The sequence below is a fragment of the Pan troglodytes genome, chromosome 13 (genome assembly GCF_028858775.2).
Source record: "Pan troglodytes isolate AG18354 chromosome 13, NHGRI_mPanTro3-v2.0_pri, whole genome shotgun sequence".
Taxonomy (NCBI): Eukaryota; Metazoa; Chordata; class Mammalia; order Primates; family Hominidae; genus Pan; species Pan troglodytes.
This window is the reverse complement of record NC_072411.2, coordinates 65,355,222-65,374,645: the sequence shown is the minus strand read 5'-3', so window position 1 is coordinate 65,374,645 and position 19,424 is coordinate 65,355,222. Positions and strand designations below refer to the sequence as shown.

General features: G+C 36.5%; 1 long non-coding RNA gene across 1 annotated transcript in view; it reads right to left on the bottom strand.

Annotated features, from left to right (window-relative positions):
• Positions 1 to 1,104: 1,104 nt before the first annotated feature.
• Positions 1,105 to 19,424, bottom strand: part of LOC107973711 (uncharacterized) — a 65,900-nt gene continuing 47,580 nt past the window's right edge. Inside the window, exons 2-4 of the long non-coding RNA XR_001716104.3 lie at positions 8,999 to 9,072; positions 7,132 to 7,204; positions 1,105 to 2,772 (exon numbers count right to left, since the gene is read on the bottom strand). This is a non-coding gene — a long non-coding RNA (uncharacterized LOC107973711). The remainder of the gene's footprint in view (positions 2,773 to 7,131; positions 7,205 to 8,998; positions 9,073 to 19,424) is intronic.

Here is a 19,424-nt window from a genome sequence, read left to right as displayed (position 1 = left end):
CCATAGAAATATTTTTCTTGAATCAAGAGTTCCATGTATACCAATAAACTTATGTTTTCAAGTTCTGTCTTTCACCTATTCATCCACTTATTTATTCACTCTGGCATTCACAGCTTTCCATAATTGATGTTCCTCTACCTCTCTGAATTTGATTTTCTTCTCCTAAGTGAACAAAGCAATACCATGTGAAATTCTGACTTAGTAGCTGTTTGTCTCGCTTTTATTTATCTGAAAAATACTCAGTAAATATAAGTAGGCTTAAAGTATGGAAGATTTCCAGTAGCATAAAAGTAAAAATTGTCACTACTGTAGGATAGTCTATTGAAGAAGAGTTTGCATTTTATAGATAGATAATACATTACCTACCTATATTTTATATCTGTATAATTGATTAGCTTTATTTTAAAAACAGAGATAAATTATTAATCCCTAAGGTTATTTAGAGAATTGAAAGTAAAAGTCTATACAATATGCAATGTTTAGTTCCTTGCAAGTAATAAACATTCATTATTAGTGATTACGATCATTATAGTGGTGATGGTGATAATAACAATGATGATGGGGAGAAGTACCAATAGAATTTTGAGACAGGGAGGAATAGTTCAATGTGATATATTTACAGCTTTATAAAATTTTTCCTAAATAATTGGTGTCATGTTTTGGTATCTTTACATAGAATGGATATCCAAGACAAAAATTCTGCCCTGGAAGATACATATTTTAACATCTAATTATTTAGATGTACCATATAATTAGAACAGATCCATAAGTGTGTTAAAAAAATAAGGCAACTTATCTAGCTGAGATGTAGCACGTATAATACTCATACAATTGAAGCAGCACAAAGTATGATGTAAATCATTTTACTAAGTCAGATTAAAGGTGCTATTACTCATAGTTATGTAATACTATCTATAATTTCTGTGTTAAACTTGACATTATAAATCCTTTAATCTCCGTATTTAAAAGCCATTCTATGGCTCATTTTTCAAACAGATTCCCGTTAACACATTTACTGCTAATGAACCACTAACGTGTTCTCTCTTTCTTAGATAAACGCTGTTGACCAACATTATTATTTGCTCCTCATATAATTATTTTTTTGGCTTTTTAATTTAATTGCTTCAATAAAAAATACCCCAATAATGCATTTTTAATTACACTTCCCAGGTGACCTATGTAAAAAGAGGTTTTATAATGAAGCCACAATAATTAGCCTGTCACAGTCCAGTTTGGGGCTATTGTCTAGTTGTCCTTTCCATGGCTTGGGTGGCATGACTAGAATTCTAAAGACCTTGTGTATTATCTCCCATAATACTTAGGAAGGTATTAAAAATGTGTGCAATACTGGCAGAAGCAGGCTTTCTAATTATTGTCAGCTATTTCTAGTGTGACGTGGTAAATTCCCTGGAGAACAGAAACAACAGCCCACTCCAGGGTTTGTAATAGGCCCTAGAGCCTAAGTAGTTGTAGACAGAGCTGTTTCCCTCCGGATAGATAATTGGTTTACATAGCAGCTCAACATCTGAATCAAATCCATTTTTTTCTATTGTGCTTTCACTGTTTACTCTAATATACATAAACTATTTTGTTATATTAAATAGCATATGACTCATTCTTTAATGGCTGAGTAAATTTGCATGTTCTGCCTCACCTGGAATACTAATGACTGTGATGTCTGCCCATTTTTCATGCATGAAATATTAAATATTTGGTTTGTTAAGCATACATGCTTACTGTAAATAATGTGTTCTGGCAACTTCTTAAGTATGATTTGTTTGTTTTATCTTTTCTTTTATGAAACATGGCTTCAACTGTAAGAGAAATGCAGGTGATTTCCAAAATATTTAAGGATGGTTGTCATTAGTACAGTGCAATCAACTACAGAGAATTGTTTGTGAATGTTTGCATACTATTTTTAATAGTAATATAGTGACAGTTTATTGTGCAAAGAAAGTATATGATTCTCAAGAATGTGCAGATAACTTGCTTCATAGCAATAAATAAATATATTGTGGTATATTGAAGTTCCAGTTAGACTTGGTTTGAATATCTCTGGTTCTGTAACTGATAGACTGCTATTGCTGAGTGTTGTACCTAAATTCTACTACAAATGCTTTTTCTTTACAATAACATCAAATTTTCGAGTCATCACTTTTTTCCTCAAGCCTGAAGGGAGTAAAGGTAAAAAGCATTATCACATACAGGGAGGCCAGTGCTCTTCAACAGAATCTAGAAACACTTTCCACTGTTTTGCACTCCTTTCTCCCAGCCCTCACTCCTTCCTTTCCTTCCAATTCAACAGTATAATAATCAGCCTACGCTTTCTTACCCTAAAACATAGGCCTTTTCTATGTGTACTCAGTGGAACTCCATGTAAGGTGTTTATTACTATTCAATAAGATAGTTCCACTTGCCATTTGTATTTCTTTCTCCACCACTAAGTAGGCCCTGTAGATGTTTAGGGACTCAAAATAATAGGATTATTTGGCTAACTTGTATTTAATATCATGTGAATGGGCACGAAGATAATATGCTACGACATTCTGTTTTTTAGTTTCACAGAAATAAACACATTATCTTCAATGAATAAGAATATAAGGTTGGAATTAAAATACTGTGTTGTTGTATCAGGCAAATTAATTGGCTTCTCTATGTTTTGACATCATGTCTAAGAGAAAAGAACTCCTCCCCCACCTCACAGTAAATGGCACAAGTAGCTCGGTGACTTCAGGCAAGCTCCTTAAATCTCTTGAGCCTCAGTTCTCTCACCTGTTAATGGGAGACAATAACACCAGCTTCACAAGGGGATAAAAATAGGTTGTTTATAGTGCATAGCACAATGCTCAAAACAGCATACAATAAATGTTACCTCCTTTCATTTTTCTTAAGTTAATGTTTTTATGCCCAATCATGTTTTATCAGCTTAAAACCCAAATGTTACATAAATATAACATATAGTATGACTATCATTTTAGTCAATGATTCAGAATCTGGTTTTGAAAACAAAAATCTCCCAAATACTTTACTTATACTGTATGCATTTGACATCTTATGAAATGTACATACCTCTATGTAATTTTGAATATGAAGTACCTGTGTTTTTATTTTAATAAAGGTTCAATGAGAACTGATTTGTACTTTTATTAGCAGATTATAGACATTTGAAAAAAAAAAGAAAAATGGTAAAAACAAACTAAGACTAGAACACTTTGCTTCATTAGCCAAAAAAAAAAAAAAAAAAAGAAAGAAAAAGAAAAGAAATATTTCTTAGAAGTATGGAAAAACAGAGTAAAAAAATCAGTCATGTGAGTGGTCAAATATCACCTTTTGACATTTCAATAAACTGTTGCTTAGATAGAAATATCAAGCTATTACTAATGGCTATTAATGTGTACATGCTTCATGTAATTTTATAGTATCTTATTTTAATATCTGTAATTTTAATGAATTGCAATTTAGGAAAGAAACAATTTTCATTTACTTTATATAACATAATTATGGATCAAATTAACCCCACACTAGTCTTAATTACATTTAGTTTCATTTGGCTGATCAAGCAATTAACATGCTGCTGTATTTTGGAAGTAAAAACCAAGTTGCTATGGTCTTTCTTCCAAAAAACATGTACTTGTTCATCTCAAGTGTAGCAACCGTGTAAAATTATTCCTTGGAGTATTTTTTTTTCTTTTTCTTTTTCTTTTTTTTTCGGGGGATGGGGGTGCGGTGGTTTACCGTACACTCAGGACATTGCTGCTCAAGAATAGGTATAATGAGGAAGTGCTGCACCTGGGGTCCTGTTATATGCTGCTGCTTAATAATCTCTCCTTCATGCCACCCTTTATCTGCTACGTTCAGATTAGTTTCCATGCATTTCTCTTTTAATTGGAACTAATTTTAGGTTTGCCATTACTCGTGATTAAACAGCCTCTTTACCACACATATATTTTCTTCCGTTTAGGTATTGTTACCTTCACAATTTTCTTTAGAAGAGAGTGATTTGTCAGGAAGAGACCATCTTTTTACTCCATTAGCTAAGTTATATTGGTAAGGAGTATAATTTTAACAGCAATAAAAAATATTGAGTTTAATAATAATAGCATTCAGGACCATATGTGTATGACTGCAACTAATCCTTTTCAACTAATTGAAAATGAAAATGGCCCTTTGCAATATGTGTGTATTGTGAATAATCCTAATTAGGATAATGCAAGGTTATTTTAGCACAGTTCAGAGGCAGGGTACAGTCTCAGAAAAACAGCTTAGCTGAAGTGTAGTCCATTTAGAATTACCTTGGAACCTATGAGAAATCACAGGTTTCGAGTCATGAACACCACAGAAGAGAGGTCTTTTGAAAAGCACTGGTTCCCACTGTATTTAAACAGGTTTAAAAACTGAAAAGGCCCCATCTTGTTCTACTCTCAAGTGGGAAAAAAATTTCTAAACTTCATATAATATCCATCATAGAATATATCTCAAAAAGGCTGAATATAAGATATTTGAACAAACTCCATGAAGTGTATTATTTGCTCGTTTTCCAAAGCCTTTGTTTTTATGTTTCATGATAAGTTTTGTTTCTCTTCAGCCTAGATAAATATAGTAGCTTTCCCTTGTTTTCCTGTGGCATTTCATATTGTGTCTAGATTTGTTAGATTGCGTCAGTCACATTTGATTACATTATATCATGTCAAAGAACAACGAAAAGTAAGGGATTTTTCTAACTCTTTACTGAAAGAAGGAGGATTCATGGTCTGCCAGATTTCTTTCTCTCTCTCTTTTCTTTCTTTTTTTTTTTTTTTTGAAATGGAGTCTCACTCTGTTGCCCAGGCTGGAGTGCAGTGGTGTGATCTCAGCTCACTGCAACCTCCACCTCCCTGCAGTTTCATTCTCCTGCCTCAGCCTCCGGAGTAGCTGGGATTACAAGTGCCCACTACCACGCCCGGCTAATTTTTGCATTTTTAGTAGAGACCAGGTTTCACCATGTTGGTCAGGCTGGTCTTGAACTCCTGACCTCAAGCAATCCACCCACCTCGGCCTCCCAAAGTGCTGGGATTACAGGCGTGAGCCGCTGCGCCCAGCCCAGATTTCTTATGTAAATATTCTTTTTCATATATAATGATAGAAACAAAAATAGAGTAGTAAAATATTAGCAGAGGGAAACCAATAATGGCTGACAATTTCAACAAGACATGCTAATTGTAACTAATTTTATTTCACCTGTCTGACAAAAAATTGAAGCTCTATTGTGTACAGACCTATTAAGAATTTATTATTTAAAAAATTATGGTTAGGGTTTGAGTGTTTGAAATTAGTAATGACTAAAGATCAATTATAGGTATTAATTTTTGCTTGTTTTTTTTTTTGAGATGGAATCTCGCTCTGTCGCCCAGGCTGGAGTGCAGTGGCGTGATCTCAGCTGACTGCAACCTCCACCTCCTGGGTTCACACCATTCTCCTGCCTCAGCCTCCTGAGTGGCTGGGACTGCAGGCGCCCACCACCACACTCGGCTAATTTTTTTGTATTTTTAGTAGAGATGGGGTTTCACCATGTTAGCCAGGATGGTCTCGATCTCCTGACCTCGAGATCCTCCTGCCTCGGCCTCCAAAAGCGCTGGGATTACAGGTGTGAGTCACCACGCCCGGCCTTCATGTATTAATTTAGACAAGCATTTTGAGAAGTTATGTCATTAGATTAGTAAGATTTTCTATTGCTTCTACTGTTTTGAGTTTTCTTTCACAGTGAAATAATCATCCCAAACAGATATTTTGTCAATAAATAGGTTGTATAGCTAAGTGCATATTGACTATTTTAAATCAAGTCAAAAAGAGTACCAATGCAAAATGTTTAATACTTTAATTTCTTACTTAAAACAAAGCAGATAAAATAGGAAAATATATCTAGGAATTCTCTTTACTCTCAATGACCTCCAGCAAAAGACTACCAGGAAAATACCTGTACTTGACTAAGTTGTGATTATTACTCTTTGTCATGAAGGAAAATATGCCCACAGGAACTGTGGGGTATCCAGTAAGATGTTGTTAGAAAGGATTTATGAGATTCAGAGTTTAGTTGCATGATCTGTGGGTGGATCCAAGTAAGTGAAGGTTTGCTCTGGATTGGGTACTGTCAATAGGTGGGTACAATTCTATGGCTGGGTGTTTCCATAATTCTCATTTAACTGCAGGGTAGACTAAAACTGTACTTGGTAAAGAAGCAGTAGTAACTAGTATTAGCTAGGATAGCGAGATATTTGGTCATTTTTATGGTTTGGAAAATGTTCATGATTTGTTTTCAGGTATGATTACAGAGTGGTCTTATTGCCTAGTTCTGTCATGATCACAGAGTGGCCTTGTCTGATATTGATGTTCTGTGAAACCCTTTGTATTCAACAGGAGAACTAAGTCTTGGCTGATGGTACTAGGCCAGCTCATAGCAACACATCAGGGCTCAGATGTTAATATCAGGCCACCAGTTCCTGATGTCAGAGGCTGCCTTCTCCTTTCTGTTCTATGCCTTTTTATCTTGACCCTACTGCTGATCATAGTAGGTAACTGCCCAGAAGAAAAAGTGAGAAAAACCTTATTTCTTTGTTTCTACTACTCTTTCTAGGACAACTTATCACATCTATGGACACCTCTTACTTGTGTAATGGAAATTTCAATCTATAATGTAGTTTTGACTCCTATCTTCAAATCTAGACCTTTATTTGTGGGGGTGGGGAGGTGGGGGTGCTGCCTAATTCTTATCACTCACTTAAACGTACATTGTCTAAAATTAATCTCCACATCTACCTTCTTAGATCTGCCCCTCCACAGAGCCATCCTGGACATCCATCTCTCTTCTGTGTCCCATCACCAGGACTTATTGATTTTTCTCCTAAAACTCTGAAATCCATACTTAAGAACTAGCTCGAAAGTTATTGTCTTTCATTCTCTAAAACTAATTGCTACTTTCTCTATAGTCTGTATTCCTTTGCAAGGGTGATTATTACATTACTTATGTTTCTAGATGTGTTTGGTCTTCTTGCCTATGTCTTACTTATTTTTTCCTCTTCAGCCTCTTACACAAGATGAAATATAGCATAGAAGTTAAGACTATAGGCTTCAGAGTCATGCTGCCTATGTTCTTACCTTGGTTCGGCCAGTTCCTAGCTGTGACATCATAGCCACATCATTTAGCCTCTCTGGACTTCAATTGCATCATCTGTAAAATGGGATTGTTAATAATGGATCTATCTTAGAGTTGTTCAGAACATTAAATGAGACATCCATGTTCTTGAAACAATGCCCCAAACACAATAAGCCCTCAGTAAGTTTATTATCTATTATTACCACTTGCCTGCCTCATAGACAAGGCTCAAAAAATCTTTGTTGAATTGGGTCAATATTGAATTCCCAATCATTATATAGGAAAGGGGCAGTCAGTTAGGATACGAGGACAATATTTCATCTTCACATCAGCTGAGTTATGCTAGTGAGTTTCCAGGTGGGCTGAAGTCTGACCCTGGTACTCCACTGAAAAGCAAGAAGTCAGCAGATGAAAAGGTTTTGTAACCACAAAGGGCTGGGTTTGTATCTGGGCTCAGCTTTGAGTACACTCCTTCATTTTGCTAAACTTCCTCTGTAAAGTAAAAATATTACCTAATTCACAGGTTATTTTGAAAATTAAATGGGTTAATAATGCATGTGAACTAATGAGCTAAGTAACAACCAGTTTATTTCATATATATATTTGTTAATTATTAATATTTTATCTTAACTTATCCTTCCACTGTGCAAGGACATACCCACCCACATACAGCTTTCCAAATAGTATGGTAAGGAGCCAGCTAGATAGGGCTACAGTGCAATTCTCTGATGAATGTCTTTGGAAGTTCCCATGAGACATGTCACTTGTTTAAGTGAGGCCTTGATCAGTAATGAAATCCATCAAGCTAGAAGTAACATGGCTTTCCATGGAAACACAGGATGTAAATTGAGGTTGGATTACCTAGTCAGAATAATTAAGAGATAATGAAGTCTGCATCAGGCACTAGTTAAGAGAACTGGGCAGGATCCAGGCCCAGGTGGAGGGAAGGTTTTAAGGCAAACAGGTCAGCATAAGTCACAGCATTTGACCAGGGCTGGCACCACCCAGTGGTAGACCCTATGGGATTTGTAAGGTTAGGAGAGCAAGAGAAGGTCAAGCAGTCTGTCTTTGTCAGGAAAACATAACAATGAAAATTTCAAGTAGACAATTGTTTAAACTGGTATTGGAGGGCAGGAAAGGTAACAGGAAGATACAGAAGTGAACACAGAGATAGTAACAGGAGGGGGCACATACTTCCCTAGGGATTAGGAGTAGGGGACAGAGGGAAGAGCTGGGGGAACCAACAGCACTCCAGGTGGGTTGATGTACTGCCAGCCCTCAAATCTATACTCTCAGTTTCCCAGTGCTGATTAGCTTGAAACCTACTCTTCCGTATTGTGCTTTGTGATATTGGGACTAAGACCATGCAAATTTCACCTCTCGTTTCCAAGCTGTTTCTCTGCTAAGTTCTGCTAATAGGGGACACTAACTTGATACTATAAAACTGGGGGGCGGAGAAGGAACTTGCTCTGACATGTTTTACATGACTTCCTATGACCAGCACCCTAGCAATGACCCTTCACCTTGAGTATTGGAAACTGGCTAGAGTTTCCAGCTTTCCCCCTGTATTCCTAGAACCAGCACTGTTACTTTCACTTAGAATCATCAGCACTACATGGAGAGCATTTCTTCCTCAGAGGGGACCCAGCTTTATACAATTCACCCTCCAAACTTCTAAATCTGGTTCCTTCAAACTCTTCTCTCTATTTCCCCATCCATAGGGAGTTAGCTTCTCCCTAAAGTTACTATGTCTGTGTTACCTCCATGTATTTTTGTTAAAAGTCCAGTTCTCCAGTGCCCAGTTAATCAATTCCCTATCGAAATGCTGTTTCTGTTTTTCTGACCTGACTCTGACTGACATATACTCACATGCCCTTAGGACATCTTCGGATTTCCACACAAAAATTAGATGGTGCCAGCTCTCTTTTGTGCAAACCAGATATCTAGAGAGTGAGAGAATGTAAGAGGGAGTTTGGGAGTGTTATGATCATAGTAGTATCTCAGATGAAAATCTTCCTGAGCTTCTCATTCCTAACACCCACCATTACTCTTTTTCCTTGTGCACTGCCAATCTTTTTTTGTATGCTGTACACTCTGGGAGATATAGTTCCCATGGCAGCATCTAGACTGGCACTTATTAAATGTCCACTGATAAATCAAGTAATTAAATAGGGCATGAACATGTTTTTGTGTATTTGTGTGAAAATGATGACAATTACCTATATCTAATACCCAATAATATAATCATTAATAGAACTCTGTGCCTGTAATGCAGTACTCTTCCATGACTCATTAAAAAAGTCACACAATAGTTTTATTTTTTGACTATAAAGATATTTAAATTACAAATATGACATGATACGTATCTTGTGGCATTTCCTAGGTAATAGGAAAATAAATGGACCTTGCGAACTTTCTATAGCCAGATTAACAATGACAAATTTGGAAGCAAGTATATAACCCATTCCTTATATTTTCTGTTAACTTCAAATGTCTTCAATAGAAAACTCAGATATAGATGGAAAGTCATTACTTATTTTACAAAGAATGCAATCCACATCAAGCACATTTTGAAAAATTTAAAATAATATTATTTAAAAACAATCGTTTAGGAAGTGAGTTTTACTGGCAACTTTTTAAGTTTGCAGTTCATGACTAAAGGAATTTGTTAAAATTTTAGCAGCATATTTTGAAGATAAGTATGTCATTATAATAGAGGCAAGAGACAGCCAAATGCCTAGGCAAATAGGGAAGGGTCCTCAGGGAACCTCTGACCTGCCCAGGTCATTGTGCACAGAGGGCTTGCCTAAACATGACCACAGTGAAAAATTCCATCCCTTAACACGTGCGCAGTAAGCTGAAATAAATCAATGTGGGGTGGCTCAGACTAAGGGTTGCATATGCACTGGGAGAATGTCATGGAGCCACCAGGAATTTGTGCCTTATGGAGAGGAGGAGCCTGGCCCCTTCAACTCATGTGTGGTGGCCTGGTATTCAATTTGTGAGGGGGGAACCTGCATGCACGACCCCTCTTTTAGTTGAGAGCTTTCCTTTTGCTTTCAATGTGTCTGCATGCCTAATTTTTCCTGGTCGTGAGACAAAAACCTGGATTTAGCTGAACTGTGGAGCAAAAAATCCTGCCTCAACTATATGGATATATGAATTATATTTTGCATATAACGAATGCAAAAGACTTATTCTCTAGTAACTAAAGGAATTAGTGTGTTTTCAAATAGATCTAAAAATATCTACTAAGAAATTATGGAAAAATGACTTAGCACTTAAACATTTGTGGATAATGAGGGTCAGGTAGTTTTGAGTGTTATATGCTTATATAGTTCTTTGTAGTTTTCAAAGGATTTTCACACATGTATTTCATTGAATTTAATTACAGCATTTTGAGGTAAATACATGTACATAGAGGAAACTTCTGGGAATCCCTCGTGTACCTGCCTTTCCCTGACTTAATGCACCATATAACAAAACTCCCTTTAAATAGCTACTAGATTAATTACTATCTTAAGCTTATGGGCTTAAAATTGTTATGATCATAGAACCATTGACTTGGATACAGACTGTATGTTTGGTTAGGATGGAGCAGAGAGGTAGCATGGACTGTGGACATTTCTGATGAAGACTGATAAGACCCATTCAGTCAGTCTTTTAAAGGAGAAATAAAGCACAATGTCTGATGTGGCAGCCTGACATAACACAACTTGGTTCTGGCATGCTGATACTACTGTTTATGCTAGGAACTGTTGCTGGAAGTTCTTTTTCTTCCCTGACCAAAAAAAGATGACTTGTTATTCTGGAAGACCCACTGGCTCCTGAGCTTCTATTTCTCATTCATCTTTATTTTGTTAGATCAATGAGCTCGGGCCTCCCTAAGTGTCTAGAAGAGTGCCTAGGGTATACTTGCAGGAATAAAATAATTGGACAAATCCAAGAGGAAAAGTATATACTAGATTTTTAAGCAAGTGTTTAATGCAAGCTATGGCTCCTGGCTCACATCCATTAGTTATGGATGAAGAGGCTGAATGTCAGAGAGGATAAACAACTGGTCCCATTTACGTCCTCTAACTCCTAGTTCTAGGTTCTTTTGCAATGGTGTGCACCCATTGGAGAAGAAAATTGGTAGGAATCCACCCTTACTAGCACTTACACAGATAATAGGAGAGCTTAAGTAGGTGTGTATATGCACACACATACACACATATGGTATGTTTTTAAATCTTATTATGTCATTAAATAATGTGACAAGATGATAAAGGTTATACAAGACTTGAGGAGAAAATACTCTGAGGCTGAATTTTAAGACATGATTTGGGAATGAGGGACATTGTGGAAGATCTATAAACTAGGGAGATGTAATCCCCCTCAAATAGGTAATTAGGATATTTATAGGGCTTGAATAAAAAATATAAAAGAAGAAAGGCATCATTGGTTTAGTTGAGATGACCTAATAATTTCTTCCAGTCATGCTGTAGATTTTTGGATGGAGAGAAACATACACAGTTAAAGCATACACACAACATTGAACTTGTTTTCCTGGTTAACCCCTGGGTAGAGTGTGTGGACTGTGGAATGCTTTAACATTAGAACCTGGTTATAGAAAACAGGAAATGGTTGAAGGACTAAAGATGCTGCCAGATTAAGTCATTCTCCCTACCAGATAGATTAAAAAGATAATTTTACATTGAAAAATTTATGAATATTAAATAAATAGTAATCATTCATGAGACTATTATAAATGATGATAGTTATTTCACCTTCAAAATAAGCATGTTTGTATAGTAATGTGATAGATTATTATAAAATTCTATATTTGCAGTACATGAATTGAGAACACTTACTCAGTTCTATAATTTGTGGAGGCAAATGAAGCCTTTCAGATTTCTAGAGCAAAGAATTATTGAGATTTTCTACATGATGTGGGAAATATATATAAACCTTTTTCCCTTGCTAATATGTGTGGGTAGATGCACTCTGTGAATGCCTCCTGAATTTCTAGCATCCGCCATTGTAATGGCCACTTGTGTTAGTTTAGTCTGCTATAACAGAATACCGACCATAGATTGGGTGGCTTAAACAAGAAACATATACTTCTGGAAGCTGAGCGTTTGAGATCAGGGTGCTAGCATAGTTCGGTTCTTGATGAAGGCCCTCTTCCTGGTTTATAGATGGCTGTCTTCTTGTATCCTCACATTGCAGAGAGAAAGATAATCTCTTTTGCCTCTCTTCTCAGAAAGGCACTAATCCCATTCAGGAGGGCACCACCTTCATGCTAATTACTTTTCAAAGGCCCCATCTTCTAACCATCACACTGGGGGAAAGAATTTCAGCATATGAATTTTTGGGGTACACAAGCATTCAGTCCATTAACACCACTAAACCATTTTGAAGAAACAAAATAACCCGTTTTGGCACTGTCTTAATCATCTCTAAGGAAAACATGTACTACCAGTTGTGGCTTGGTCATTTTCTGTAGGGATAGATTATAGCTTATAATAATAAGCTATACCCTTAGAACCATAGACTGTCAAAGTTGGAAGGGGTATTTAAAGTATTTGATCTAACCAAAATCCCAATGTCTTCCACCTTGCTTTAAGCTGATCATTCAGTTTATTTTTAGATATCTGCAGTGACAGAACTTTATCTTTCGAGGTAGTTTAGACAGAAACCATGATTTTTGTGACCAGTTTGACCTCAGGAGGCTAGAATGAAGCTAATTCTATCTATGTGAAGAGAGTGTTATACAACTTTGGAGTAAGTATTTCCATGAAAAGTGTCCATTTTTGTATCAATTGTTTCTCCTTTGACAGTTTCAAGTTCGTTTTGTATTTTGGCCAATTGTTTTAGAGGAAGAGTTAGCCTTTCCAATTACCTACTCCTCTACCTGCCTCCCATATAAGGAGCACTCAACAGTCACATTACAGTTACTTAGTTCAGTGTTTCCTAAATTAGGTTCTTTGGAACATTATTCTCATAAGCATATTCTGTGAAAAAAGTTTCAAAGGACAAATGCATTCTGGAAGTTTTGCAAATCTATATGCTTTTCGTGGGGATTCACAGTGAATATTATCATACCAAAAACTCTAAGAAGCCCTTGAGAAAAGAAACCTGTTTAACTTTCTATAGTTTAGTATTTCCCAAACTTATCTGATCTCAGAACTCTTTTTCAAGTAACATCTGCTAGTATTTCTTTGAACCAACTGTTCTTTAGAAATGCATGTTGAGAAATGCTGGCCATAAATTTACTGAGATGTCAGATCACAGGAGGAGGGTGGAACAAATATTTGGTCGAGTAAGCTTTTACTAATGGGAGATATCATGTAATGAGAAGAAAAGGCAACATAATCACTACAATACAAGTTTTACCTTTGCTCTTCCCTGTTTTGACCAAGCCCCACTCTGTGCCCTTCTGTTTTGCTCCTGTTTGTTTTGACCAATGCATGAGCACCATAGCCTCACACAGAACTACAAGTCAGCGAACATTTGTAAGAGCTCTATGGAGCCTTAAAACATCATAAATAAGATCACAACTGTTCTTTTTTAAAGAAGGGCAATGGATTAGGAAGAATTAGCCACAGGGAGTATTACAAGCATTCATCTTCTTTCACTATACTTTAGAGACACATGGTTATATGGCATGCAATTCCTTGCCAGACAAAAATAAAATGGCTAAAACCCTCTATGAATATTTAATAATTAAAGGTTATTTATTATCAAGCAGAATCGACCAAAGTGGTTTCCAGAAACAGTCCCTTTCATTTGGATAGCAAGTTATAGGAGAAATGTAAAATCTTAATAAGCCAAACCAAGAAAGAAAAAAAAAGAGGCCTATTATTTAAACCATATTTTACAGGTAAATGCTAGCAATTGTGGCTTTCAGATGATATTTCCCTGTTATGATTTGGTAATATTTGCAACAAGAGTTTAATAGTTTTGACCTGTGTTTTATTACTTACCAGTAATTTTATAGCTAACAACCAAACTGAAGCAAAATCAGAGAATGGACACAATTACAGTAGAATTTACAGAGCACACAGTTCGTCTACCTCTGACAAGCCAATATAAAATTTCTCCATTAACATAAAGGGTCACCCTCAAATCAGGGTTCTCTAAATTGTTTGATTAGATAATATTTTAAAAATTAAGGGAAAATATTGTTATAATAAAAGGGTAGTTTTATTGACTAGAAAATAAGGATTCCTTTTTAAAATCTCCTTTTTGTGGAAAGTTAACCAATACTCTTCATCACGATAATTATTGTATTTCTAAATTGAGGAAACTGGTAGAAAATAAAGCCTTTTTTGTTGACAGTCAATAAATGTTAAAAAAAAAGAAATGAAAACTGCAACAACCCTGAAAAAAGAAGCAGGATCCCTCAGAAGGTAGAACTGAGAAAATGAGATTGACTGAGATGTTAACCAACAATAATAATTGATAAAGTGCGACGTTGTTTCATATCTATTACACACACACACACACACACACACACACACCAGCTCCAAGAATGTATATGAAAATATGATAGAAGAAAAAAGGAATAGGGGCCTCCTTTATTTTGTGGTTTTAAAAATAGGAATTTATAAGAAGGGAGTTCACATAAAATATTAAGAAAAGCAAAAGAGAATATCTCCACCTTTATTTCAGTGCTTTGACAATGACACTAGCAAGTATTGATTAAGAGGTATTATCATACTGATAGATACTCAATATATCCTGTGGACTGCATTAGTATTTTTAGATCATAGAATACTTACACAAATTTTTCTAAACGTAATACCATTTCATTAGAGATACTACTTTCCTCCCACAGCTTTTGAGAAGCGGATACCCTCACTGATTAAACTGTGTGGGATTTTGAATCCTAGTTCTACCACTTGTTGGCTGTATGATGGAAGGTAAGCTCTTTACATCTTTGAGCCTCAATCACTGGTTATTTGTATGTAAAACGTGTACCAATGCCATCCTCACTGCGTTATGGTCACAATTTATACAAGACACCAGTGTGTCTTTCCTTTTCTAAGTGTGTAGTAAACCTTATATCTCTTTCTTTGCTCTCTTTCTCTTTCTCCTTTTCTTCATCCTTCTTGTCTTCTTTCTACTTGTAATTTCCCTCCTCTGTCTTCTTATTATTACTACTGCATTCCCTGTTCTGACATCTCATTTATAATCACCATATGATTTCTGGTCCCTTTTGAATCAAAATTCACTAAAGACAAATGTGGCACCACAGCAGTAGCTAAAAATAGTTACCTTAATGGATTAATGAAAAAGAAATGTAGGGAAGAGAATAGTGGTATCTCAGTTTCTCAGACTTTCTTCTTCCATTGACTCCACCTTTAAAATAGGCCCAGTGATGCAGTGAAATGACTCTGAAGGAGCCTGTCAGAGAACCTGGCCTGAGGATTGCATTGGGTGGTATATGTCAGTCTGAACAGCCTTGCTACCAGCAGAACTATATACATGGTACCTCTTCTAGCTTCTCTTCTGCCCCAGTATACTCACAGGCTGGGGGCAGCGTAGGGGTTGGGGAAGGAGTTAAGAATTCAGTGGCAAAAGTTGAAGAAATTATGAGGATTCTGACATTTAAGAATTTCTTTTTGCTGTGCCTTATAATTTTTAAATGTCAGAGAGAATTGGAATGGCTATTAAGTCTGAAGATCTTAGCACAGAGTTAGGTCAGTTTTTTTTTACTAAAATTGGCTTGTTTATTTCTAGCAAATAAGCATTGTACTCTAATACGACCATTTCTTTTCTTCCTATGTAACTACTCCACCATTGGTTGTAAGACAAAGGGCCACAATTTCAAAGACAAGGCAATAAAAACAAAAGCAGATTTGTTTTATTGAGTATAGAGACTTTTGCCTATTGAGGCAATAAAACAGGAAAGAAGCTAAAATGTTTGATGTGTTTCACGTTCAAATAGTTTTATTATTGAGAGTCTTATCAATAAGGCATAAGTGCACCTATTCAGAGACCATGGGGTCAACTTTAAAGTAATATTGATATTTAGATTTTCTATACTAATCAATTAGGCTGTAAAATAGTGTTCTTTGAAAAGTGAGCCCAAAGAAAAAACCCAGTAAACTACATTTTCACTAGATTTACTACCAATAAAAGACAAGAAATTTCTGAAGCCTGTAATAAATATCAACTTACTTAGGATTTGACTTGCCAGTAGGAGGGAGAAATTCTGGATGTAAGACCTTCTGCTCTTGATTTTTTTCTGTTATCTTGTCCACATACAAATAATTTTGATATGATTTGTTCTCCATCCTTAAGGCTTGGTTCAAAGGCCATATTCTTGATGAAACCTTCCATGTGTGAGCTCCCCTATGTGGGAGCATTTTATCCTTACTCTGAATGTCCAAAACACTTCACACTTCTTGTTCACTACTCATAAATATTATTTTCTACCTTATGTTGTCATTATTTCTATACGATTTGTATATTACCTATTAAATGTTAGTCTAGGGAAGCAAGACGTTCGTCTTACTTTTATATTCACCACAGTGACTTACACAAAATAAACCATCAAATTACTAAATATATGAATGAATGAATGACTCCCCGCTTGAGGTCTATCACTTTGGGGCTAAATGTCAAGGGGAGATACAACACACACACGCACACGCACACACACACAGCACATGAAACAGTCTGAAATATGTGCCATAAACAGAGATTGAGATTTTAGAGTCTCGAGAAAACCCAGAGATCTTCTCTTTAACTATTGGCCCATATTTGACTCAATAAGATGCTAAAGCTCAGGGAAATTAAATACAAATAGTAAGATGAGCAGTATGCCTGAGAACATAAAACAACATAATATATAATAATATAATATTTATGTGTAAGTTGATATTATTATATTATTCACTTATACTGTTCACTTATTCAAGTGTTCTTGAACTGTAAGAAAAGTTTAGATTATGTTGTTTTATGCCTTTATTATTTTCTGAACCATTTATATGTGAATGTGTATATATATGTAACTATGTGTCTATGTGCATACGTGTGTATTTACTATTTTTAGTGAAAGAGGTCCTAAGAGGCAAATGAATAGTAAAGGCCATATCAGAAATTCCTGGCAGAGCCCATACTAGAATCCTGTCTCCTAGCCATGGGTGTTTTACATCCTGGAAATATTACTGGTACTCTATTGCCTGGACCTACTAGTTACTCCTCTATCTGGCTCAACTAAACCACCCAGCTCACAGATGTTATATGGGATCTGGAGTTGAATGAGGATTCCCAATATAGATAAGTGTAGGAGACAGGTAGGATAACACAGATTTCCAAGACTGCAAAAACAATTTAAATCTCATGGGCTACCATTTATCTTTATATTAGTATATCACTTTACTCTTCTTAGAAAAGAATCTTTCTAGATGTTGTTGCAGCTATAAGGAACTCTTCTTAGAAAAGAATCTTTCTAGATGTTGTTGCAGCTATAAGGAACTCTTCTTAGAGAAGAATCTTCCTAGATGTTGTTGCAGCTATAAGGAAGATATGAATTCTCACAAATATCCTCTCACATGTGATGAGGAAAGAGACACCGAGATGTTTTTAGGGTTACATACTTAATTGCAGATAGAACCAGGATTTGAACCTAAATGTTTAAAGTCATGGTCTTGTGTCCTTTCATCTTCTGTTGATGCCTCCAAATATGTCTGAATAAGGAGCATATGAAATGAAGAGTGATTACATTTATTTAGAAATGTAAGCAATTGTCCTAACAGAGTACCTTTCTATTGAGGAAATCAAAACATTTTATGAACATGCAGCATGAAGATGCCAGCAGCTATATTACATAGGTCATGAAAGTTAGAAAAGGCACTTTCATGTCGTATTCTTTATCCAAAGAGAGATTCAAGCATAAACATTCAACTTGTATTTATTAACAGATTCCATTGGCTTTTGTTTACCAAGTATTGCAAATATCTAAATGGCTTTTTTCTGTAAACAACAAAAACAACAATAAAATAAAACAAATAAATTTAGAAGGTGTTATTTTTCTGAATTAGTCCATTCTTGCTTTGCCATAAAGAAATATCTGAGATTGGATAATATATTTTAAAAGAAGCTTAATTGGCTCACAGTACTGCAGGCTGAACAGAAAGCATGATGCTGGCATCTGCTGGGCTTCTGGGGAGGCCTCAGGTAACTTAGAATCATGGTGAAAGGTGAAGGGGAAGCAGTCATATCACATGACCAGAATAGGAGCAAGGGAGAGAGCAATAGGGGTGGGTGGACTACACACTTTTAAACAACCAGATTTCACAAGAACTCACTCACTATCATGAGGACAGTACTAAGAGGGATGGTGCTAAACCATTCATGAGAAATCTGCCACCATGATCCAGTCACCTTTCACCAGACTCCACCTCCAACACTGAGATTACATTTCAATGGGTGGGGACACAGATACAAACTATATCATTCTGTCCTGGCCCCTCCTGAATCTCATGTCCTTCTCAAATTTAAAAATACAATCATGCCTTCCCAATAATCCCCAAAGTTTTAACTCATTCCAACATTAACTCAAAAGTCCAAAGTCCAAAGTCTCATCTGAAATAAGGTTAGTCCCTTTTGCCTATGAGCTTGCAAAATCAAAAAAGAGATGCTTCAAGAAGCAATGGGGGTATACACATTGCATAAATACTATCATTGCAAAAGGGAGGAATTGGCCAAAAAAATGAAGGGCTATAGACCCCACTCAGGTTCAAAACCCAGCAGGGAAGTCATTAAATCTTAAACCTCCAAGATAATCTCCTTTGACTCCATGTCCCAAATCCAGGGCACACTGTTGTAAGAGGTGGGCTCTCAAGGCTTTTGGCAGTTCTATCCCTGTGGCTTTGCAGTGTTCAGCCCCTGGAGCTGCTCTCATGGGCTGGCATTTAGAGCCTGTGGCTTTTCTAGGTGCACAGTGCAAGCTGTTGGTGAATCTACCATTCTGGGGTCTGGAGGATGGTGGCCTACTTCTCACAGCTCCACTAGGCAGTGCCCCAGTGGGGATGCTGTGTAGGGGCTCCAGCCCCACATTTCCTCTCCACACTGTCCTAGTAGCAGTTTTCTGTGAGAGCTCTCCCCCTGCAGCAAGCTTCTGCCTGGATACCCAGCCCTTTCCATACCGCCGTTGAAATCTAGATGGAGGCTCCCATGGCTCAACTCTTGCACTCAGTGCACCTGCAGGCTTAACACCACATGGAAGCCACCAAGGTTTACAGCTTGCACTGTCTAAAGGAGTGGCCTGAGCTGTACCCCTCTGAGCCATGACTGGAGC